This window comes from Miniopterus schreibersii (assembly GCF_964146895.1).
Source record: "Miniopterus schreibersii genome assembly, chromosome: 6".
Taxonomy (NCBI): Eukaryota; Metazoa; Chordata; class Mammalia; order Chiroptera; family Miniopteridae; genus Miniopterus; species Miniopterus schreibersii.
Window position 1 is genome coordinate 88176870 of NC_138107.1, and position 24809 is coordinate 88201678.

The 24809-nt window shown below is 42.2% G+C and overlaps 1 protein-coding gene across 5 annotated transcripts in view; it reads left to right on the top strand.

Moving 5' to 3' along the window:
• Positions 1-24809, top strand: part of PACRG (parkin coregulated) — a 328057-nt gene that overhangs the window by 8045 nt on the left and 295203 nt on the right. The window lies entirely within an intron of this gene.

Here is a 24809-nt window from a genome sequence, read left to right on the forward strand (position 1 = left end):
AACAGGAGCGGATTTCTCCGTGAGGACCTGGGGTTGCACGCGGTGGCTGAGGGGGTGCATGTGCGCGGGCCCTTGGCGGGCAGGTGGGCCCAGGAGCGCCCAGGCTGCCGTGCCCCCGCCCTGGTGGGTCTCGGTTCAGTTTACGGCGCGAGTGAGGCGGCTGCTGCTTCCTAGGGTGGCAGAGAGCACGTGAGTGGTGCTGAGAGGGCAGACGGGGACCTGAAGGAGGGGGGCTGGGGGCCCCGGAGGGTAGACGGGGACCTGAAGGAGGGGGGCCTGGGGGCCCCGGAGGGTAGACGGGGACCTGAAGGAGGGGGGCCTGGGGGCCCCGGAGGGTAGACGGGGACCTGAAGGAGGGGGGCTGGGGGCCCCGGAGGGTAGACGGGGACCTGAAGGAGGGGGGCCTGGGGGCCCCGGAGGGTAGACGGGGACCTGAAGGAGGGGGGCCTGGGGGTCCCGGAGGGCAGATGGGGACCTGAAGGAGGGGGGTCTGGGGGTCCCGGAGGGCAGATGGGGACCTGAAGGAGGGGGGTCTGGGGGTCCCGGAGGATAGACGGGGACCTGAAAGGGGGGGGCCTGGGGGCCCCGGAGGGCAGACGGGGACCTGAAGGAGGGGGGTCTGGGGGCCCCGGAGGGAATCATGTTTGCTGCCTTGTGAAAGCTGAGGGCGGCCCAGGGGAAGAGCTGGGCAGGGGCCAAGGCTCAGGGACAAGACACACCAGGCCTCCTGCTCAGTCGTTTTTCAGTCTTTATTTTCTGCTTTCTTTGACCAAAATAAGTACGTCATACGTTCTATTCATGATGTATGTGCTTAAAATTTTTTAATTGTATATATTTCTATAGAATATACATGCAAATGTACTTTGTGGAGAGTAGATATGTTTTACAGCTGACATATTTAGCTTGTATTGTGTACAATTGTAATCCTTTATGTGAAATTTCATGGATTCCTTCTAACATGCTAATATTTTACATGTCATTACAAACTCTTCATAAGCATTTAAAAGACTTCATAAAATTCTATCCTCGGAATACACCTTAATTTACTTCGTCATTTACCCAGGTTGCTTGCAGTTTTTTGCTATTACACATAATGTTGAAATGAATATTTTTATATTAATTTTTTTCCATATTTTAACATATCTCCTTGAAATACAACTTCTGGCGTAGAATTACTGGGTTTAGAGATCTTAGGAATCTGAAGGCTCTAAGGAAAGTCTGATTTATTTGCCACCTGCAAGGCTTGACTGCTGCGCTCCCCTGCGGCCGGAGGTGCCCCAGGCCCTCCCGCCCCCCGCCCCCCTCACCCGCCGCCCCTGGAGAGGATGGGCCCATCTCAGCACCTCAGACACCCCCATGACCCCTATTAGAAAAGGGTTGAAAACACCTCAGGCTGCGGTTCTCAGGTTGCAAATTGGAACCACCTGGGAGCTTAGACACTGATTCCTGGGTCCCACCCACCTAGGTTCTGATTGTTCTGGGGATAGTTTAATTCGTGCTTAGTAGGGATTCAGAGCATTTAGGGGGCAGAGTATTTTGGAAAGATCTCAGAACTATTTTCCAGGTAGCTGGTCAGTTTTTCCAAAGAGAAAGGGCAATGTTTCGTTCCCCCATTCGTTCCCGTTTTGTGTTATAATTATATGAAATACTCAGACACCTGAGAGGAATTTTTAACCAATGTAACACAATTATTATAACTTGGTAATATGTTTAGAAACTGCTAAGGCTAATTTCTCCTATTAATTCCTATCCAGAATATTGATTTTAAATTTTTAACTCTTTACTAATTTAATCTTCCAAATGACCTATTAATAACATGCAAAACTGAAATATTCCTTTGAAATTGCAATGAACATGTGCATCACTTGGAAAAGAATTCTCATTTTTAGTGTCTTCATCTGTAGCGATATATTTGATCACTTACTTCACGTTTATACTGTGTATCTGTTTTCTTAATAAGTGCTATTATATTTATTTTATATCCAGCTTCCTCATTAACTCTTAAATCTAATAATGTTCCCACTGAACCTTATGTTTTATTTTAATTGTTTTCCACATTTTGAAAAATGCAAATATACAAATAAATGTAGAAAATAATGAAATAGTCATGTATTTAATCTAGATTTAATAAGTAAGGTTTTTTAAATGATTTCTTAAAATAAGCTCCTGATTTTATAGATAAAATAAATCCTCTGTACCTCAGCCCTTTCATCCGCAGAAGTAGCCAAGATCCCCAAGTTTCCGTACATCGCTCTCGAGTGTCCGCCGCGCTTACTCTCCGTCCGTGCATTTTGTGACCGTGAGTGTGTGCCTGTAATTACAATCGGGAGCCCCCCTCGGGCTGCCTTCCCACCTGGGCCTGCTGTTCCTGTGCACGCGCGTGTGATGCCTTTCTGCTCAGGTTTAACTCATAAATACGGGAATGATGTCAGTGTAAGCCGGGGGTTCACATACAGGAATGATGTCAGTGCAAGCCGGGGGTTCGCGTGGGCTTTCCCCATGTCGTTCCTGTGCGGCGCGCGTCGGAGCTGGGGCCGAGCGAGGAGAGTCACGCGGGTGATGCGGAGGCCCCCCTCCGGCTCTGCTCAGCCTCCTGCGCCCTGACGCCACCTCCCTGTATCGGTCTTTAAAGGCAGAGCACTGTTTCCTCCAGGGTTTCATTCTTAAAGGGGAGGAGTTTACTATTCTAACTGTGAATGGTGATTAAGTGCCCTGGTCACAAAGCTGCCTTGCTTTTGGGGGCTTCTTAAGCTTGTTTTCCCCAGGCACCTTGTCACCTCTCGTGGGTGGTGGTGCGGGAACGCGCGGCCCGCCGCAGAGGAACACGCAGAGGGGTCTGCTCCCCTGCCCACCCGGCCCCGTGGCGCGGGTCAGCCCGGCGGTCATCCCGCAGCCAGTGTCGCCTGCGCTGCCCTGGGCCCCCCACGCGGGTTCCTGAGCCGTGAGCTGCTGCTGGGACTCCAGTAGCGGGGAGCCCCTTCTGTCCTGTCGGTCGGTCTGTCTGTCTCTGAGCCGGCATCACACTCATGTTGTAGCTTTAGCAGTCGTGGTATGTGGTAAGGTGGGTGCCCCGGTTTGTCTTCACCCTCTGTGACGTTCTTGGTCGTTACGATAAATGTCAGGTTTCATGAGAATTCCGAAAGTGGATTACAGTTGTGTAGAATGTACAGGATGGGTTGGGGACAGTAACAGTCTTTTCTGATCCCCACTTGCTAAGGCGTGTGGGTGGGGGTGTAGTATTGGATTTTATCAAAGACACTTTCTGCATCTACTGAGATGATCATAATGTTGGGCTCTTTCAGTCTGTTACTACTAATATATTAATTAAATGAATAGATGATATTCTAAGGTTAAATCATCCTTACATTATGAACACAATTTAATCCTGATGTGTTTAGCTTACAAAACAGGACAGGTTACCGGAGCAAAATCCTTTCCAGGGCGCCACCACCAGCCCCTGCATCTAGGCATTATTTTAAGGTGGCGTCTTAGGTCTGCTGCCGAAACAAAATACTACAGACCGGGTGTCTTAAGGATCGAAATGTATTTCGCACAGTTCTGGAAGCCAAGCGAGAAGTCTAAGTCCCAGTGCCGGCCCTGTCGGGTCCTGGGGAGGAGGGCTCCCCTCCTGGCTCGCAGGTGGGGTGACACTGATTCTGCGGCACCTAGAAAGTGGGACAAGAGACTTATAGGTTTAGTGTTTGGGATCCAAGAACTGAAACTCCAGAGCGTGTGCAAAGTAATTCAGTTAGTCCAAGAAGAAATGTTATACCCAGGGAGAGGTTTGTTTATAACTTTCCCACGTACCTGTGAGAATCACAGCCCAAACAAAAAGTTGGGGTGTCACTGTCCATGAATTTGTTTATTTTCAGAAGTTAGTCATTTAGGAAAAGGCATGTGAATTGATACTATCAGAAATACTTGTATTGTATACATAAGAATTTATGTTTTAGAATTATCCCTAAACCAATTTAAAGTCATTATGTAGCCAAAAAAGATGAGGAACAGGAGGGAGGGGGCTCAGAGAAGCCAAAAGGGAACTAACACCTTTAGTCCCCTGTGTGGGGAAGCACAGGCTGGTACCTGTTCGGTAACCATAGAGATCTCACCTCTATCCCTGCTCGGTCACCCACAAATAGTAAGTGACATTTATCAGTGAGGAAAGTGGGTGGGAGTGAATCTGCTGAAGTTGATTAAAATATTGGCAAACTCAGAACTTGCATTCAGTTTATAGTAAAAGGGCCACATCGTCTCGTGACCATTGTCAATGGCTTTTCAACTTGAAAATTGTTTCTCGAAGTGTCCATGTGATAGGTGCACGGGGATGATAGGTGACCTTACGGAGAAGAGCCCCTCAGGGCCTCTCAGTCCCCATCCTGCCCCCGCTCCCCCCCAGGCCCACATTCCTTCGGCTCTACCACTTTCAACCATTCCTAATTTTAAATAGTCGAATAGTTATTTCTATTCTGTAAATACAATAACACGCTTGTACAACTGTTTTCTTCAAACAGCTTAATTGAGGTAGTGACAATGAACCGCGTGTATTAAAGCATAGAACTGGATGTGTTTTGACATCTATCCACGTATGACTGTCACACCGTCGCAGGTGTCGAAGTGACGGTCAGATCCACCACCCCGGGCCCCCTGTGCCTCTTCGTAACCCCCCCCTTCCTCCCTCTCTGGTGAACAGAGGATCTCCTTTCCTCGCTATAGACGAGTCGCATTTTCTAGAGTTTTGCGCAGATGGGATCCTACGGAACATACTCCGTTTTCTTCCCGGCTGCTTTTTCAGGCGGCAGGATTATTTTGAGGTGCAGCCGCATTGTTGCGTGTACGGCGCTTCCTCCCTTTATGTCGCTGGAGGCGTCCGTTTGGGTGGGTGTCGCATGGCTCGCCTCACCACGTGCTGGTGGGCGTTTGGGTCGTTGCCAGAGCCTGGCCGTTCAAAAGCTGCTCCGAGCACTGGCGCCGCGAGTCTGCATAGAGGCGTGTCCCTCCCCGTGGTGCGCACCTGAGGGCACCGGCCAGCTGCCTGAGGGAGGCGCACGGGGCGCCCTGGCAGTGTGGCGCAGTCGGCCGGGCACCGGGCTGTGCGTCAAGAGGTCGCCGGTGCCATTCAGGGGCAGGGCACGTGCCCGGGTTGCGGGTTTGGTCTCCGGTTGGGATGTTTCTCTCTCCCTTTCCTTCTCCCTAGCCCTTCCCCTCTCTGTAAAAATCAATAAAAAACATATTTAAAAAAAAAAAAGTAGAGAGGGGATCAAAACTGAGTCATGTCCCGTCTGCCCCCGGCTGGCATGTGATGTCATTAATGGCAGTGACAAGTATAAGCCAGATTATTACATGAGAGCTGTTTTCTTAGGTCTATAACGCATAGAATAGCGGGAAAATCATTTGTATTATTTTAATCAGTATAAACTGTATCTGTGTGCAGAAGCTTCTCATAAAGGAAAAACGCCCACTGCTGATTTATATACGCTATCAAACATAGTTATTACACGAGCTTTCCGGAAGTATCGTTAGGGTATGAAAACAAAGTCTGCATAATTTTCTCTACTAAATATATTTATTCACTTTCTCCTTTATAGGTTACCCAACATAGATCAATGTTCAGAATTTCTCATTAAAAACTACAGTAGTTAGTACCTTAACTTTTTGCTTCATTTGTTGAGATTTATTTGTTCCATGTACATAAAACTCAAATTTATGTTTGCCTTTATTTTCTTTCAGTGATATCTTAGGAATCTCACATTTTATAAGGAGCCATAAATTTGTTTCAGCCTGGGGCCAGGAGCCGGCTTTCACGCTGACCTAGATGTATAGATGCAATTTAGTGAATTTTGAAAATTTGAATGATAGCACATTAAACTGGAATAATGAACCAATAAAAAATTGTTATCACATTCCAAAAAATTATTTCTTAGACATTCACACCGTCGTTTTACTCATTAAAATTATTCCAGGATCATAAGTTACAACATGTGCTCCTAAGGCTAAAAAAAAAAAAAAAAAATTCAAATCTTTGCTGGTGATCAAATGATTTGACCTGAAAAGATAAATCTTGTGGAACGCCAGGGCAGGCAGGCATCTGTAACTAGATTATCCACCGCCAGCTAATGGAGTAAAATTCCTTTTTTTTTTTTTTTTAATTTGTGTTTATTGATTTTTTATTTATTTTTTTGAGAGAGAGGAAGGGCGAGGGATAGAGAGAGAGAAACATCACTGATCGGCTGCCTCCTGCATGCTCCCTACTGGGGATCGAACCACACCTCAGGCGTGTGCCCTGACCGGAAATTGAACCGGTGACCTCTTGATTCCTGGGTCAACTCTCAGCCACTGAGCCACACCGGCCAGGCGAAAAATTTTTGGAAAATCTTTCGCTTGACGCCTGCGATGCTCGTCACACGTGGAGCGCTAGGTTTGTCACAAAGCCAGTATCTCCATTCAGCCCTCACTGGTATGTGACATTGGACTTAAACCTGCAAAACCTCGGTGCTTCATCCGCAGGTAGAAACCCTACTGCAACTCCAGGGGCGTCACGGAGAATTCATGAAATACTACAGGGAAATATTCAGGTCCCAAAGGCGCGCGCCCAGCGACATGGAAGTGAGGCGGGCGTGCGCATGAGACGTTGGCTGTTGGCTGTCTTTCGCGTCTGCGGCCTGTCCTAGAAGCAGAGCCTCTGAGCTCCGCAGGATCCTAAAGTCCTGCTGCAGCCGCGGCAGGGAGCCGAGCGCCCGGGAAGGCAGGAGATGCCGTGGGTCGCGGAGGTGCTGTCTCCTGGTCGCCTAATGACTCCGCTGGCCTTGGCCGTGTTTTACAGATGCTCTTAGTCACCCAGGAGGAACACTGCTCCTGAAATTTTTTGTATATATATATATATATATATATACACATATATATATACATAACAGGTTTTTATTGATTTCAGAGAGAGGAAGGGAGAGGGGGAGAGAGAGAAACATCAATGATGAGAGTCAGTGATCGGCGGCCGCCCGCAACCCAGGCGTGTGCCCCGACTGGAATGGGACTGTGATCAGCCGGATCGCAGGCCGGTGCTCAACCTCTGAGGCAGGCAGCTGGGCTGCTCCTGAAATTTCTACACTAGTAAGAGGCATTTCCCAACCACGCACATTATTTTGATTTCAGTGATATGTATGATTCAAGCAGTTTTATAAATGATTTCTTTAACTATTTAGGAGGCGCTTTAAAATTACCATAACATCTTATATGTGGAATCTAATGAACAAAGTAAACTAACAAAGTGGAGACAGACTCATGGATACAGAGAACAGACTGACAGCTGCCAGAGGGGAGGGGGGTGGAGGGGTGAGAAGGGTGAAGGGATTAAGCAAAGAGAAAAAGACTCCTGGACACAAACGACAGTCCGGTGATTACAAGAAGGAAAGAAGGCGGGGGCAGGTAGGGGAAGGGAAGGGGGGTAAACGGTGACGGAAGGAGACTTGACTTGGGGTGGGGAACACGCAGTACAATATACAGGTGATGTGGAACTGTATACATGAAACCTACGTAATTTTATTAACCAATGTCACCCCAATAAATTCAATTTAAAAAAATCAGCATAACATCTAACCCTGTTGGTATTTCTGTTGTAGTTCATTAGGATGATCCCCATGTTTGAAGGAAATAATGAAATAAGAAAAATTTCGTTTAAAGTTGTTTAGATTCTAATTTGACAACTAAATGCATTAATCTGAACAAACGGAGATTATAGGAACGTTCCAGGTTTCCATTAGTCTTCAAACACTGGCGTCTAATTGTCGCTTCTCCTTCAACTCACCTGATGCCATTTATCCGGCAGCGGTTCTGATGTTTTTGTGTCTTTGCGAGACATAAAAACAGAGAATGAGTGGGGTTTTTTTATTATAAAATGTGGTTTACCTTCCGCTAGGAATTCTTCTTTTACGTTTTAGTCTCTATCTTAATTGTGAATATCAAATGGAGCCTCTCAGATGAGCGATATAGGCTAATTTCACATTTTCTCTAAATGTGCAAATACACTCCTCATTTTCCCTAGTCTGGGCCTAAATTGCCCGGCGTGCATTTGTAATCAGAATTGATTGGGTTGCTGTGGAAACTGGAAGAGTGTGCGGCTGGCTGAGGCGGCGGCCCGGGAGGAGCGCTGTTCTCATAATTGTCTGCCGCCCTAAACGCCTGTCATTCCGCACAGCACGCTGATGAAATTTTCACATGCCAGCCCCCAAACGCTCCTCTCCAGAACATCGCTTTGTGGTCAGTAGTAATCCTCTAGATTGATTTTCTCTTTATTTCCAACGCCTTTGTTACCGTATTTAATTTGTCTCCACACTGAACTGTGTTTTTTTTGCAAAAATGAAACCAGTTTCCATTTTGTTCATACTTAGAAGGCACGTCGTAGGAAAAACCATGAGGCGCAGTAAAAGGTCAGTTATTTAGAAGCCAATCGTCTGAAACATTTCAGCTGCTTAACAAGAAGATGTAAAACGAGTGCAAAAAATGCAGTTGAGGGAAGAATTCTTGACACCTGGTGATGAAGACGGCCCGGAGGAGGCGGAGGTTATTTCACACAAAGCGAAACACAACTGTGCCTCTCACACGGGGAAGCCAAGATGAGCTGTGTCTCTTTAAAGGTTTGCCTTTTGTGTGAAGTCCAGAAAGTGAAGATCATCGACCCAAAGAATGAGGGGACAAGCCGAAAGAAGGGCGAGTCAAGTGGCCTGTGGCCGGGGCAGGGGTGCTGGGGTCAGGAGTGAGGACAGCACACGTCCGAGGGGCACAGACTTCCCTTAACACCCACTGTTCTGGAGACTTCCATTGGCTTCCCGATTTCAACAAGAACATATGCAAAAACTATCCGTGACTTCCAAAGTTCAAAGATATCCCGCCCTCCCCATAAATCTTAGGAAACCAAAGGATGCCCCCCAAAAGAGAGCCCCCTGCTGAGGAAAGGGAACAGTGCGGCCCTGTGCGGAGAGGCCGGCGTGGGCCGGGCAGGAGCCATGGGCAGAGGGTTCCAGACGCGCCCAAGAAGCCTGCTTCAGCCAGAGACGTCGCCACACGTCCGCGGGGCGTCATCTGCATGCCCATCGCCTCGCGAACATTGAAACTTGTGTGCTGGACGCTTAGATCCCAGCCTGGGGACCGTCACTGCTCCAGAGAGAAGTCGGCACCCCCTGAGCCCCTTCCTGCAGGGGAAACGCAGTGTATTTGTGGAAGTGAGTTCTTGTCTTCCTCTGAAGGGCTGGGCCGGAGGCAAAAAGTACACAGCAGTTTTCATGTGCCGTTCACCCCGAAGCACAGTTAAAACTAGATTTGTTCAGTTAAGGGGGGAGGGGGGGCATCTGCCTCAATACACACTTGGTTTTTTTGAAGAGGTAACGAGTGATAGTTTAGAAGGCAGACGGGCACACACCGAAAGAAATCTTTCCCTTCATTTCTCCTTTGCAACGGCAGCCAGGTATTTGTGTCCTATGGAATGTTTTATTCATTATATGCAAATACGTCCATAGATTCATCATCGTCAGGTTTGTTGATCTGAGGAAAGCTGGGAGCTGTGTGGCAGGGTATTAGAGCTGCTGTCCTTTGAACGGGCTTCCAGGGGCCCGGTCGTCCGCCGGCCAGTTGAGCACCCGCCCGGTGAGCTGCACACTGTCCCGCCTGCCCGCCTTTCCCTTAGGCGCCTGTCTCTGTTACTGACCGAGAGCTCTGTGCTAGAGACCTTGAGGTCTTTTACCGGCTGTCTGTTTTATATCGCTTTCCTTTCTGTGCCTTGTCTTTTCACTCAACTAGTAAAGCCTTCCGATAAGCAGAGTTTATTAATTTTGAGGTGGTCAGATTTATCCGTCTTTACTTTCGTGGTCAGTGCCTTTTTGGTCTTAAGAAATCATTCCCTATTCTGAGACTATAAAACTAGATCTGCCGTCCACTGGAATTATTTTCTGAGTATGCCGCGAGGTAGAATGGGGTCTCATTTTCCCAGTCCGTATTTCTGACCGACCTGCACCACTTCTTGAAAACACCACTATTTCCCACGGCTTCCCGGTACCACCTTCATCATAGCTTAAATTTTCACGCAGGTTTGCGTTTGTTTCTGGACCCCTCTGTCCTGCTGTCTGTCTCGCTCCCTGTTACTTCACGGTGCGTGTTGCTGTCTGGAAGACTGAGTCTTCCAACATTTTCCTTTTTCAGGATTGACAGATATTCTCGGCCCTTTGCATTTCCATATAAACTTTAAATTTCCATATGAAGTTTGTCAAGTTACAAAAAGAAGTTTGGATTTTGATTGGGTGATTGGGATTTTGATTGATGTATAATCAGTGGTGAGGGTCGGCATCTTTATTATATTGAATCTTCTAAGCCATGAATGTTATACCACAAAATATTTAGGTCTCCTTTAATTTCTCCCTATAAAGTTTTATAATATTCTCTGTAGAGCTCCTGCATATATTTCTTAATATTTATTCTTTAGTACATGTTTATGCTAATGGAGATGGTCTAGTTTTTGAGATTTTTTTTGCCTAATTTTTAACATATACAATTATTTTTTTATATAGGAGACTTGTAAAATTTGCTTATTAATTTTAACACTGTATGTGTTGCATTTTGGATTTTTTGCATGCATAATGATATATGTGAATGGAAATTGTATTTCTTCTTTTCCAACCATATAACATTTTTCTAATCCTACTGAATGAGGTTTTCTCTCCAGTATCCTGCTGAGTACATAAGTAATGGTGGATATTTTTATGCCCTTCCTGATCTCACAAAGAAAGCCTTCAATATTTCATGATAAAGTATAATATATGTTACAGTTTTACTTTAGATTCCCTTAATAAAGTTAATGTGGTGTTCATCTGTTTCCAATTCATTTAAAGTTTGCATCGTAGATGTTGGTTTTATAAGTTTTTATCTATTGAGATGATCATATGCTTGGACTCACTTCACTAACATTTTGCTCATGTTATAGTTTATATTTTTATATTTATGTTCATAAATGATACTGACCTTGCATTTCCTTTTTACAGTATCCTTTTTGATATCTCTGCATATTGTAAGAGTAAAGTGAAACCAGAGTGAGATTAAGGAACATGTGGTACAATATGTAAATGTGACATGTTCGTTATGGATAATTGAGACGGCAAGATATAGTAGCTGGGGTGTCAAAGTACCACGGTCTTTTATTTTTAGCTTTCTCATCAGACAGCTATTTTGCAAGTGTTTTTTTTTTCTTTGATGTCTTACCTTCTTTGTAAAATGAGGCATTTGAAATGTATTATTATTTATTATTTTTAATCCTCACATGAAGACATGCCTCCATTGATTTAGAAAGAGGGAAAGAGAGAGAGAAACATTGATGTGAGAGAGAAAAAATATACAGCAGCTAAAGTAGGTTTACTGTTGTGCATATGTGAAACAGAGTTTATTCTTGTATTATTAGTTATTAATTATTGTATTTATTTGTATTACAACTATATGCTTTTTCCCACCCCTATATGTAGTGTCTTCTCATGGGCATAAGTATTTAGTTAGGATTTTGGTCTCTAGATTATGAGAGCTATGAGAATTTTCACATTACCTCACGTTTCTGAGAATATTCTTGATCAGTGAGAAAATATACAGTAATAAAAGCTCCAGATCCACACCCAACATCCACAAGAGTAGGAGTTGGGGTGAGACATAGGAGGAGAAATGTGGGATATTATTCATTTAAATGAAGTTTGTAATACAGCTACACCATACTTTTATTTTCTTAGGAATCATGCTCCCAGACTAATACTTACAGGAACTAATGTTTTTTTTTCCACCATTTTGACCAGGTCTGAATATACTTTATGGGACAAGAAACATATATGTTGGCTACATAGAGGTAGTAAATCGTTTGCAAGGATCTTAGATAACTAGAATTGCCGAAAACTCATTTAATAGAATATGCGGTTAAGTATGAGCTATTATTTTTGCCTACAGTAATAGAAATGCAGCTTCAGGTGTATTATTTGTGTTTAGCACAGTGTTCTAAAAATCCAATATTAGGGCTATTTTTCTTGAAAATAAACCTTCAAATATTTATGTGTGTGTCTTAACTATGGTTACCCAGAAGTAGAGCCTTGAGGCAGGGATTCTTGTGCAAGCAATTTGTGAGGGGAGAGTTTTCAGGAGGAATGTGTAAGGGAGTAAGTAGAACAGGAGAGGAGGAGAGAAGCTAAGCAATGACCCCATGAAGAAATTGTACCAGAGGTTCAGTCCTGACATGAGGCAGAGGCGTTAGCTTCTCTGCATGAGCGTTCTGTGTGCACCCCTCAGCAATCAGTCATGGATAACTGGCCTGATGATCCAGGTGGGGGCAGGGCATAACTGCCAGGCACCTCTGGGCAAGGCTGTTCCAATCTCCCAAGCTCAGTCCTCCTGAGAAGGTTGCAGGTGCAGGCTGTCAGCTGTGACACACACAGAGGCTTTGGGGATCTGCTTGGAGCAACAGTGACCTGCAAACCAAGGTGGGACCTTCATCATTTCTCATATAAGTAATTATTGTTGTAGTCCCTACCATGGTGACCACTGGAGGGAGTTTCAGGAACACTGAAGAGCATAGACATACTTTCAGAGATAGGAATGAGTATAGAATGCTGGAGGACACTATGAGAGGATCATAGTGAGAGAAGATGGAAAAAGGAGGATCAGGGCATCAAGAACCATGTTGGCCAGAGGAGGAGTTTAAGGAATATTCTAAGTGTCATGCAAAGGCAGTGGAAATAGGCTGTGGCTTGATGTGATTGAGGAACCACAGAAAGCCGGAATGGCAGGAAGAGAGTGAACCAGGTAGAAATTTGAAATGGTAACAAATGAGGTTAGAAAGCAGGACTTCAGAAATTGCAGGGATAGGTAGACTTTGGAAGGGCTTTGGCTTTTACCCTGGGTGGGTTGGACCATTGAAGGATTGTTAGAGAGTACAGTATGGTGAAAGAACCACTCTGGATGATGTGCCCAGAACAGACCATAGAGCCGTGTGGGCAGTAAATATGGAGATGTTTGCTGTAGTTGAGGCAAGAAGCGATGGTGACTGAGATTATAACCAAATCCAGGCCAGCTACCTGCTGCAACAAAAGCCAAACTTGTGAGACAGGTGCTGGTGGAAAAGAAAGAGGTTTATTCAAGTGCCGACACCTTGTCAAGATGGGGGAACTCCTGTCCTCAAAAATCCATCTTAATAATCTTAATATCTCGGTGCAGGCAGAGGTTTTTTATAAGGATAGAGAGGGAAAGCAGAACATAAATATCAGGGGTAGGGGCTATGTGCATACCGTCTCTTCTGGGAGTAAAGGGAGGGTGAGCTGAAGAGTGTGAATACACCCCTTTTTTTGTTTGTTTGTTTTTTTAATATATCTTTATTGATTTCAGAGAGAGAAAAGGAGAGGGGGAGAGAGAGAGAGAAACATCAATGATGAGAGAGTCATTGATTGGCTGCCTCCTGCACGTCCCCGACTGGTGATCGAGCCCGCAACCTGGACATGTGCCCTGACCGGGAATCAAACCCTGATTGTCTGGATCCTAGGTCGACGCTCAACCACTGAGCAATGCCCGGCTGGACGATACGCCCCTTCTTAAGTTTCCTCCCCTCGTTTCAGTGCTCACTGTCTTCAAACAGGATTTGTAGATTTGCAGCAGACACCTGAGGGACTTACTGCGGGTGCCTAGCAGCCCTTCTCCCCCAGAACTGGCTGCTCTAAGCTGTAAAAAAGGCTAGATAAGAAGTGAAAACATAGGATTTTATTTACATACTCTAAAAAAAAACAGATAGTAGGCTGTATCCTTGAGAGAATGTAGAATAACCTTTATTGCTTAATCAAAATGTGAAATTATGGTTAAAAGATGAGGGTGGCTGCAGTGGGTATATGGAAAATGGAGTAAGTTCCATCTGATTGATCTGGGTAGTGGCATTTTCTGATGGCTTGGAAGGCAGGGGGTAGGGAAGTGAGTTAGGAAGTACAAGAATGAAATCCTTTGTGGCTTTCTTACTGGCCACTTGTCTCCACAGAATCCAGCTTTCCAACATGGCTGGGTTTCTTCACTCTCTCTGCTTCTATGTGACTCAGACATCTTTCCCATTCACTGACCCTAGAAAGTCAAATTCCTCTACTTAACCCGAGGAAAACCATTGAGCTCCCCATTTTTATTTGTCTCCGGGTCCATCTCTGCATATCCAAAGACTAATCATTGGTTTGCATTTCTAAACAACAGCTATTGGTGGCTGGATCTTCTCTTCTAGCAATGTAGATAACCAAGTAGAAATGTCATAAGTTGTCTTTGCTTTTCCACTTTACTGCAATTCTCTTTAAACAGAAAGGAGCAGGATCAAGATTTATTTTCCCACCAATAAAAAGAACTCTGTTCCCTTTAGAAAACATGTTTTGGATTTTAATAATTTTTCACCTCTCTCCACTATCAGTTCTAAGCTATCGTTACATATCTCTTTTATTATAACAGCCCTATGTATTAGAATGTAATACCCCAATTTTATCGATGAGAAAATTGATTCACTAGGATTAAATAAATTGCCTAACATAAACAAAAAAAAAAACCCTGCCTAGCAAGGAGAATCTCAGGCTATCTAGTGACACTAAACTTACATACATTATAGTGTCTTTAAATATACAAAGAAACAAAGAGGCCTTGTGGGAAGTTCTGTGTGGGCAGGGAACTTCACTGTCAGGTATAGTATTACATTAATTACCTGTTATCATAATTAGTTCATAATAAATAATTGAATGAATCAATCAATCAATTGTAAGACCTTGTCAGTGGGGCAGTGGACTTATGGAGGAAGGAGAACCCAATTCTGACCGGGAGCTTCATTGCAGATGAGGTGTTCCAAGGGGTCTTTAAGACAGAAGGATTCCAACAAGCTGAGAACAGGGACTCAACCTATTCCAAGCCGAGGAAACACTGAACAAAAACAAGGAGTTATGTGAGGCATAGTTTCTCTTCTGCGGAAACACTGAGAACTGGGCTGGAAAGGTTGTTTATGATGGATCTCTTAGGACCTGATGATCTCCATGCTCTTCATTTTCTTTCTACTCTCGAGAGCCTTTGTTGGTGGTGATGGTGGTGTGTGGGGGCGTTGTTCAGGAGTTGGAATCACAAGGGCCTTGCGATTCCTTCTTTTTATTTGTGGGTTTTAGTCTAAAGGGTCATAGTGTCTCAGTGTTCCTTAAGAAGACTTTAAAAACTATGTGTTCATTGGTCATAACAGAGTTTATAGTAAGACAGGGATACCCAGCAACTTGGATGTCATGTTCTTTTCCTCATGGACACTGACACATTATTTGAGTAGGTTACTATTTGTATCTTGATGTATGCTAGAAATATCTGATTATAAATCAATTTTACATACAGAGCAGTGAATAATCCATTGAGGAAGCAGATCAGTTTTGCATTTTGTAAACAGTTTTTGCTTTTCATTCTAATAGGAAGGACTCTATTGATTTGAGTATAATATTTTACAGCAAAGTGTATCCTTGATTTATATCCTGATGTTAAATATTTATACTAGTTTACCCTGTATGTGCACTATTTATCTCTACAATCACACCGACTCAACCCGGTTTTCTTTTTAATGACATTTAAGAATATATTTAACTGAAAATATCTGCTAAAATGCACCTGGGTTTTGTTTTCTCAAAGCCAATTAACGATCCTGGCAGCTTCTCTATTTTTCTAAACTTTAGGAATGGCTTCACACAAGTCAGAAGTATCCAGACTTTCAAATTTACAATATCCATTTAAGCTTTAAATGCCCTTGATTAATAAAAATACATGTGACAGCAAAGTATAGCTCGGCTTTTAAGCTGTTAGGGAGAACATAAAATCATTATGGCTTGCAGTCAACGTTATTATGGTCCCGAGATGTTTCCTGAGGGATTCGGCAACCTCCTGCACTTCCCTGAGGACCGGCCCTCTGTCCTTGGGAGCAGACAGGAAGGAGAGCTGCAGCGGCAAGACCACTGTGGGGTCACCTGCCACGGCGCTGACAAGGCTCTGATAGAAAACCTAATTTACAGTTTAGGAAGCACATCCATTATCCTTCCGATTTTAAAATAGAACATACATCAGCAGAATGATAAAAGAAAGTGCTTAAGAATTATGAAAGTCAAGGACTGCTTCATATCATAAAGTCACAACCCTTTTTGAATATTACTTTAAATTATAGCACAGTCCAATGATATTCACGTGTTCTGTTCTCTGAAAATTAGTATCCCAGCGTTCTGACTACTGATTATGCAATAATCATGGATTAATTATCGACTCCCTTTACATTTAGGTAGATGATGATGGTCAGTATTTAGATATTTCTCTATGAAGTAGATGTGCCCCAGAACATTGCTAGAAGAACTTAAATAATGAACTTACATTGAAAGTACTACAATGTTGTTTTATTTCTAATCAAACCTCAGTTGGCAATGTTCGTATCGCTTCACCTCTTTCTCACTCCTGGCTGTTGCTTCTCCAGTTATTCTCAAATAATGAATGGCAAGTGGACAAATCCTGGCATGAATTTTTAAAAACTCTATTGTCCTCCTGGAATGCAAATGAACTCTTTTAAAGTATCTGTGCAAAAACCTTGGATTTTCTTTTTGAAAGGAGTACTCCATATTACTGTCACCGTAAATTTCATTGTAGTAATTCCCTGTTATCATAATTAGTGATATGGATTAGATCATTTGAATTTTTTGAGCATTCTCTTAATATTTTGTTATAACAGAATTAATACTTAAATGTATATTTGTAATAGGCTAATTTATTAGGATAAGAGCTGAGATTTGACACTCTGAAAGCATAAATGTTGAAACATTTGCTTTGTGGTCTACTCTAGCAAAAATTCAGGGTTACCTGAACTTACACCCAGATTTAGAGACAGAAGGCTGAGTGGCGGTAATTTACATTGCCTTATACCAATTTCTTACTTGTTTTAAAATTAATTGCTCTCCCTCTTTCTGCTATATTTTAATGGATTCTGCTTAACTTATTTCTTCCTTTCTCATTTTATTTTAAATATGAATTAATATTTAAGATACAAATAAGAAAAATTTCAATAGGCTAAACCCTCAGGAATCCAAACTTTTCTATTTATATATATATACCACATTCTGTGTGCCTGTCTGTCTACCTCCCTACCTCCCTATCTACCTTTCCACCCACCCATCCATCCATCCATCCATCCACCCACCCACCTACCTACTTACCTATAGATTTTTATTAGCTTCAGGAGTGCTATAGAAGAATAAGAAATGTTATTGAATTGTTCAAGTATTCTATGTTTTATATACATATAGGTATATATGTATATATGTGTGTATAATTATATGTGAATTTTTTCATTTGGTTTACTTGGTCTGCTTAACTGTTTAACTTTGTAAGGGAGAGAGCTAAGCTGAAGTCTCTCACTATAATGATGAATTTTCTAATTTCTCTTAGTTGTTATACATTTCTCATTTATATATTTTTCAGGTGATTTCATTAGGTGCATACTATTCAGAATTATCATATCTTCCTGGTGACTAAAATTATTATCATTATACAGTGACCCTTTCTGCCCCTAAAAATGTTTGGCTTTTTTTCTGCCTTAAAGTCTATTTTGTCTGATATAACTACTCCAGCTTTTAATATTTTCCTGGAATATATTTCCCATCTTTTACTTTAATATTTTTAATTCCTTGTGGGTTTGTTTATCTTTTTGGTGTTTATTTGTGGGGGGTTTTGTTTTGTTTTTTTGGTGGCTCTTGAAGACACCCTATTTTTAAATTTTAATCTTAGTCACTATGACAGTTCTGGGAGAATTTAACTTGTTTACATTTATTGTGACCATTGATTTATTTGGATTTATTTCTACCTTATTATTTAAGAATTTTGGTTTTCTTATTCTATGATAAATTTTATTATATTATTTCTTATTCTATGAGTTTTTTCCTTTGGGAGGGGGTTATACATGCTATTTCTGTTTGTGTTTTTTTTTTTTTAGTCATTACACTTAAACTTTTACTAAGCATTTAGCTCAATAAAATTTGAATTTAAACTATGTAAACTTCTATATCCAAGAGTGTGGGGAATGTTAGAATATTTAAACTATGATCAACACTCAGACTAATATCCTGTTCTCTAGCATTTTAGTTCTCTCAAATTTTAAACCCCACAAATTTCACATTTTAAAAAATGCTTTATGAGAGAGAACCTATGAAACAATAATGAAAAGGCCTTCAGCGTCCCCTTACCCTGAGCCTTGAATTTGAGGAACCATTGAAAGCAAATGGTTGCCTTATGATCATTAACCTGGCAACAACAACAGAATGGGTTGTAGGGGAAGAGAACTGAGATAAAAATTATGTAGTGCAAGGAACTGAGGGGCATTTGAAAAGAGCTTGTGGGAATAGAGAACAGACTCAAGAGGAAAGTTATCAGCAAATGGGAAAGAATTGGGCATACAGACATAGATGTAAAAAGTTAGTGTTGATTCTTGCAAAATGTGAGAGTTAATTTCCATTTTAGGCTTTTGGATCCGAGGTACGGGAAATCGCCGATGTAAGTTATTACTAGATATGCAGAGACAGTGGTCTCTGGAGACCCAGGACTGAAAGGTGAATTTGGCGCGTGGACGTTGGTGACCTTGCAGAGGGCAGATCTGGTGGGAAGGCGGCGGTGAAGGCTGGTGGGAATGGGGTTCAGGGACGTGCGTCTGAAAGGCGGGCGCCACGGAGGGTTAGAGCGGCAGAGTCCAGAGGCTTCACTCCGCCGCTGCAAGGGAGAGAGTGGAAAACTTCTATGTTATTTGCGTTTTCCATAGGGTGACAGAGAGCACCCTAACAACAGAAGATTTCCCAAAACTTTACTGTGATTTTTATGTCATCGTAGGGAACATGCGTGCTTTTTAAACTGTTCTCAATACACACACACACGTGCATGTATTTCAACACAAGTGTATGTATCAACTATGCTAACTAGTTCCTTGCTAGTTTTCATATCATGGAAAACAAAACAAATGAAGATATTTTGGTATTGGTCTATTTTTATAGCTTAACATTAATGAGATTAGATTAGATTCTTGTTTTAGGCCTTTATAGAAGTTGGTGTATTAATGCAATGACAGATCCTTGCTTCTTGCCAGAAAATCCTATTAAGGCAGCTTTTCAATGGCATCACGTGGTCTTAATCAAGGTAGAGCTCTTCCTTTGAAAAAGTATAAAAACAACAGTGTAAACAATACCAAAATTTATTTTATTTTTTGTTCCTGTTATTAGGTAAGTACTCAATTTTCATTAATAAAAACAATCGAAGTTATTTAGTGTGAGACCATTTGCATTTTTGTCACATTTATTCTATTATCAGCATGTAGTAGATATAATGGAAATTTTTTTGATGAATGGGTGTCATTAAGAGCAGACTTGAAACAAGATCTCCCGGTGCCCCAGTGACAGGCTGGTACATGCCTCTGCTCCATTGTCAAATGTCTCATCTAAAGGTCTGTACGATATTGTCAATTAAAGTGGCACACTCGGCTATAAACAACAAGGCATCTAGCGTTCTTCCGGACAGATCTGGTTTAAATGTTTATCCAAAAAGCATTTAATTTTGCTTCTTTAAAAACAAAGTCCTTTAAGGTGTGTCCATACACCAGGAATAGTTAAAAGTAAAATGACAGATGTGTAACGCTTTATAGTTATGGAATTGCTTTTACATAAATTTTTTGGTTCACTTTCATCAGCATGATAATAGTGTGTGTGAGAATTGTTTTGGTTGTCTTTTAGTGATGTTTAGAAATAACGGCACGGGGGGAAAGTAGGCTGTTCCAGTTACTGAGTGGTCATTTCCTCCTGTTTTCATGCACAGTCGCTGTCACCGCCTGACTGTCCCCCGCACGACTGTCCCCCACACTCCTTCACCCCAAGGCTGCGTGGCCTTCACCTTTACTGCACTTGGGCCGTTTAGTCAGCCCCGCTGCTGTGACACAATCCCGGAGGTGGGTGGCTTAAACAACAAATTTATTTCTCGCCGTTTGGGAGGCTAACAAGTCTGAGACGAGGGCGCCAGCGTGGTCAGGTTCTGGTGCGAGCCGTCTCCAGGTTTGCCGGTGGCCCCTCCTTGCTGTGTCCACACATGGTGGAGCGAGATCATCTCTGTCTCCTAGAAGGGCACTAACCGCATTCGCGAGGGCTCCACCCTCATGCCCTAATCGCGGCCCAAAGCCCCACCTCTGAACACCATCCTGTTGGAGATTAGGGTTTCGTCATGAACTTCGGGGGGCACACATTCAGTCCATAGCAAAGGCTTTATTTAGTTGTTTTTTTCCAGCTTGCTTGTGGCCTGTGATGAGAAATGCAATCAGACTATATTCCTTAAAAGTTCATAAACCTTTATAAAATTTACCTGTTAGTGGGAACTCATTGCTCTGTACCGCTCGGGATACTTGCTTCATTTTTTCTTTTATTATTGGCGACACCATCATGTAACGTTTTCATTACATATGGCCCTGTCCCCTGCTAGGCCAGAGCTCCTCCGTGACAGGAGCCACCTCTTACCTTTGACTGGTTCTCAGCATATGCCGGGCACACAGCAGGGGCTCAGGGTTTACCCAGCTCTAATTGGGACTCTATGTTTGACCTCTGTGTTCACCTGTTATCAATGAGAAAAACATTTTAGGACTCGGCCAAAGAGAATTTTATAAGTATTAGATGTATATGCTTAGCTAATGTTAATTTTAATCAATTTTATATAATACATCAAATACATATAATATAGAATATATAGGATGTTATATAATGCACAAATCACACATGCTTTTCCATAAGACTTAATAATGCCCTTTGACAGTTATACATTTAATGACTATAAGTAATTACATAATTTACCTGAAATGCCTATAGCAGAGAGTATAGGAGAGGTTTAACCATAAAACGTAACATCAGTTTATATAACACATATGCTTTTCAAATTATGTGCGCATCAACTTTTGATGTTAATGCTTTCCAGCGTCTATTATATTGGTGGTGATTTATTTTCATTTTGATTTCTGAATCACCTTAAAGCAGATTTACATACCAGCTTTGTCTTCCTTGCATATTAAACTTCCTGTGGTGTAGCTAATTAGTGTAATTGTAATTATACTCATAATTACATAGTATTTTGACATTAAAAAGGTCCTTAGAAATTACCTAGCCCACCACCTTTGCTTTTAAATATGAGGAAACAGGTACAGAGGATCTGCAGGACATGTATGGAGTCAGCACAGGTTTGGCTAATGATCGCTCTGTGATCACAGGGAACCAGGTCTCCTGAGGCCTCAAGCTTACATATTTCAGGAAGCCTGTTTTAAGTAAAAGGATAAATGAGATAAGAAATTTAATATTGCCTCAGAATGAGAAAAGAAATTAAGAATTTGGCAAACCCAACAAATATAATAAAATCCAGAAATTAACAGTATTAAACCATGTGCTAGCCCTGGACAGTGCTTTTCTCTGTAATTCTTAGGTGCCTATTTCTTGATCTTCCCTTCATGAGAGCAGGTGTGTGATGTCATTTTCTACGGAAAACATGCGAAGGCCGTGAGACTGTCCTGTAGCAGGGTTGATGAAAACTCGTTCTTTACTTTGAGTGGTTTAGAAAAGTTTTTGCCCTAGTTTCCTCTCCATCTGCATGTCCTTGGTCAGGCCTTGCAGGACCGGCCATTCCACCTGAGGGGTAGTGTCCAGACACAGCAGGGTGGGCTGACCTGGGCACAGGTCAACGGGGAGGTGGTGTTGGCTGCCCTCCACCTGCTTTGGCCCAGGGTCAGAGCAGAATGCCCACCAGACTCCAGTCCCCACGGGTACCTGATCCTGTGTCTCCAGAGTCCATATACTAGTGAGGGGCCCAAAGCTTGAACTTCATTAATTCCATTGCCTATCTGTCTCTGCCCATGGAAAATCCTTTTCAAAAAGCCAAAAAATATTTTCCTTTTTCCTAAGAATCTAAAACATCCTAATTGACCTAAGTACTCAGAATCAATGAAAGCAGATACTAAGTTACAAAGAGTTTTGTGTTCAACCTGTGTCCATCTCCCCAGGCCACCTCTCCCTGAAGTTGTGTAAAGTTAGCATGAAATCAGTCTAGCAGTTTTCATCTGGCTCAGTGTCCTGCACATTTGCACAAACCCTGGTCCCCTTGAAGTCTCTCTCCTGTCCTCGAGCTCTAGGCAAACTGGCAAAGCAGACCCCATGGGTCCTTGGATTCATTATTTGGTGCATGGGATTTCATAATGAAATATTTTATTTTGTATTTTTATTTTAGAGATTGAGCTGAAGTCAGATATTAACATATTCTGGAGCATCTTGAAGATGACTGCCTTATAACTGAATCCCGCCAGATAATTCAACTGCAGTTTGCTTGAATGAGCACATTGCTTGTGCTTGCCTTGAACTGGGGAACAGTAGGAATTTCTCCCTCCTTCCCCCCTGCCTCCCTCCCTCCTCCCCACCTCTCTTCCTTCCATCACACATACATCATGAGCACATCCTTTGGACCACACACTATTTGAGTGACAGTAGACACTGTCCCTAACCTCAGGGCACACAATCTTAATATGTAAATATGCATTTGCAATAACTGCAGGCTCATGATGTTACCGTTTGCTATATGGGAGAGCACAGCAAGAAAGGTGGCCATCTACAGGCCGAAAAGATCTCATCGGAACCCCACCACACAGGCACCCTTGAGCTCAGACTCGCAGCTTCCAGAACTGTGAGAACTTTTTCTGTTGTTTAAGCCGCCTGGCCTATGGTATTTTGTTACGAAGCCTGAGCTGACTATATAGGGGCAGGAGCCCAGCCAGAGCGCAGCTGTCCCCTCAAGTTCAGGAGATGGGTCTGGGAATTCAGAGGAGTCCAATCAGCTAGAGCTCACAGGTCAGGGTCTCAGAAAGGAATGAAGTTCACAGAGAGAAATGCCAAGATCTGCAGAGGGTTCCCATCAAGTTTGCCTAGTACTGATCAGTGCCCATGTTTCAGGAAACTGCCAGAGGCTGGGAAGGGGCCGCCTGGAAGGGTGGGGTGGAGTGTGGCCAAGCTCAACCCTGGGAAATGGTTCTTGTTCTCAGAGGCCCAAGTGGAAAGCCTTGTGTTTCAAGGGGCACTGGTTAGAGTGCTAAGAAGGGCCCTCCCACACTGGGGGGAGGTGAACCCTAGTAAAAATGGTGATTTTTATCACCTAACAGAGCTTAAAAGCAAGATCTGAAAGAATCAAAGTGATCCCACGTATCCCAAGTAAAGGAACTGTGAACCAGAGAAATCTAAAGAATATTTATAGGAATACTAAAATTTTTAGTATCCAAAAAGTTAATGTGCAAAATGTCTGGCAACCAATAATAACTTATTAGACATTCGAAGAGCCAAATAACTACAACTCAAAATAAAGAGAAAAATCAATCCATTAAAACTCCCAGAAATTACACAGGTGATAGAAATAGGGCATTTAAATAGTTCTTATGACTGTATCCCATACATTCAAGGAGCTAGAGGAAACAGCTTCCATGTTAGTAGAGACATTCAAGATATAAAAAGGTACAAACCCAACTTTAAAAGATGGAAGCTGCAATGTCCACAGTGAAAAATGCGCTGTAAAAGTCAGGCTTTTTCAGTCACACATAAGTGGAAAATTTTCTCACCAGCAGATGTTCAGTAAAAGAAATGTTAAGTCTTTCAAACAGAAGAAAAATGAAACCAGAGGAAAACCTGGATGTACACAGAGAAATGAAGAAACCAAAGCAGAAGCTATAAGCGTAAATGTGTTTTTCTAATTATTTCAGATAATACCTAATATCTGATTATTTAAAACTTTAAAATTACTGTTTAAAAAAATAATAGCAATGTAGTATATGATTTATGACATATACAGAAGATCTATGACTACAGTATCACAAAGGCTCCGAGGCGAGACAAAGAAGTGCACTTTCAGATGGTTTTTATATTCTACACCTGATGTGTAGCATTTTATCACTTGAAAATATAAAGGGATATATTAAAAATGTTTACTCTAAACCCAAAACAACCAGTAAAATAATAATTACAGCTAATAAGCCAAAAAGAGGATATGAAACATAATAAAATCTCAAATAACACAAAGGAAGACAGGAAATGGATAGAAAAAGAACAAATTAATCAAATTAAAAAATAGCAATATGTTTAAACCCAACATCATTATATATTAAATGTAAATGGGTTAAAACTTCAATTAAAGGGCAGCAATGATCAGTTGTGTTTAAAAGGAAGACCCAATGATGTCCTGACTAAAAAAAAAAAAAAAAATCTTACCTCAAATACAAAGACATAAATTCGGTTAAAAGGATGGAAAAAGATATAACCTGCTAACACTAGTCAAAATAAAGGTGCAGTGACTGAATAATATCAACGTAGACATCAAGACAGAGAATAGTACCAAGAGTAGAAAGGATTGTTTCATAATAATAAAGAGACCAGTTCATCAAGAAGACGTAACAATCCTAACTATTAACCAATAACTAATAGAATTGCCTGGAGAAATACCCAAGACCACAATGATAGAGATTTCAACATCTTTTCCTCAATAATGTCTAGAACAGTAGACAGAAAATTAGTAAGGATATAGGCAACCCGAACAATGCTGACAACCAACTGACCTGACATTTATAGAGTATTCCACAAACTACGTCGGAATGCGCATTATATTTAGTGAACGCAGAACGTTTATTAAGATAGGCCATAGTCTGGGCCAATTCAACTGTTCATCAGCAGGTGAATGGATAAAGTGTGTATGAAAAA